The sequence below is a fragment of the Cucurbita pepo genome, unplaced genomic scaffold, assembly GCF_002806865.2.
Source record: "Cucurbita pepo subsp. pepo cultivar mu-cu-16 unplaced genomic scaffold, ASM280686v2 Cp4.1_scaffold000202, whole genome shotgun sequence".
In the NCBI taxonomy this organism is placed as follows: domain Eukaryota; kingdom Viridiplantae; phylum Streptophyta; class Magnoliopsida; order Cucurbitales; family Cucurbitaceae; genus Cucurbita; species Cucurbita pepo.
The window spans coordinates 116,873-118,261 of record NW_019646466.1 but is presented as its reverse complement, the minus strand read 5'-3'; the positions used below and the strand labels follow the sequence as shown (position 1 = coordinate 118,261).

Below are 1,389 nucleotides of genomic sequence, written 5' to 3'. Positions count from 1 at the left end.
TTAGTCATTATTTCTTTTTAAAATCTCAATGAATCAGCAAAAATACTTTTACTGATGAATTTTCATTTTTAATGGTTGCGGGGATAGCTCAGTTGGNAATAACTTTATTGAAAATATAATATGTTTTTGTTTACAAACTATGAGTTTTAGGGCAGAAAACCCAACATGAAGGTCACGTGTTCGATCTCCACGTTCACCGCACCTGTTTCTATTTGCATAACCTGACTATTAAATAAAAAATTAGCCATTATTTCTTTTTAAAATCTCAATGAATCAGCGAAAATACCTTTACCAATGAATTTTCATTTCTAATGTTTGTGGGGATAGCTCAGTTGGGAGAGCATCAGATTGAAGATTTGAAAGTCACGTGTTCGTTCCACGTACCGCACCTAATAAAAGTTTTTGTAACTTGACTATTCAACCAAGAATTAGTGATTATTTATTTCTAAAATTAAAATGAATTAGCGGACTTTAGACATGAATTTTCATTTTTAATGTTAGCGGGAATAGCTCAGTTTGGAGAGCGTCAGACTGAAGATCTAAAGGTCACGTGTTTAATCAACGCTACACATGGTTCACATTGCATAACTTGCCTATTCAATCTAAAATTAGTGATTATTTCTTTTTAAAATATAATGAATTAGCGCAAATACATTTACTTATGAATTTTCATTTTTAATATTAGAGGGCATAGCTCAGTTGGGAGAGTGTAAGAATGAAGATTTAAAGGTCATCTATTTGATCTCCACATTCACCACATCTGTTTCTATCCGCATAACCTAACTATTCACTAAAAATTTAGTCATTATTTCTTTTTAAAATCTCAATGAATCAGCAAAAATACTTTTACTGATGAATTTTCATTTTTAATGGTTGCGGGGATAGCTCAGTTGGGATAGCATCAGACTGAAGATCTGAAGGTCACGTGTTTGATCCACGTTCACCGCACTTGGTTCACGTTGCATAATTTGACTATTCTTTTTAAAATCTCAATCTCAATGAATTAGCGGGCAGAAATACCTTTACTTATGAATTTTGGGAGAGCGTCATATTGAAGATTTGAACGTCACATGTTCGATCCACGTTCCCTGCATCTAATTAAAAACTAAGTTGCATAACTTGGCTATTCAATCTAAAACATATGATTATTCATTTTTTATGTTATCTGGATGGCTTAGTTGGGGGAGCGTCAAATTTAATATTGGAAGGTATTCATTTTTTATGTTATCTGGGATGGCTTAATTGGGAGAGCGTCAAATTTAATATTGGAAGGTCTTGTGTTTGATTCGCATTCATTGCACCTTATAGTTTATTTGATTATTAAGTTAGCTCTTCACGTGTTTAATCTCCACGTTCACGGCACCTGTTTCCATTTGCATAAGCTAACTA

At 33.1% G+C, this 1,389-nt stretch overlaps 1 non-coding gene across 1 annotated transcript; it reads left to right on the top strand.

The window, feature by feature from the left end:
• The first annotated feature begins 875 nt into the window (after positions 1-875).
• On the top strand, positions 876-948 carry TRNAF-GAA. The gene has a single exon. It is a non-coding gene; the product is annotated as a tRNA-Phe (tRNA).
• Positions 949-1,389: the final 441 nt, after the last annotated feature.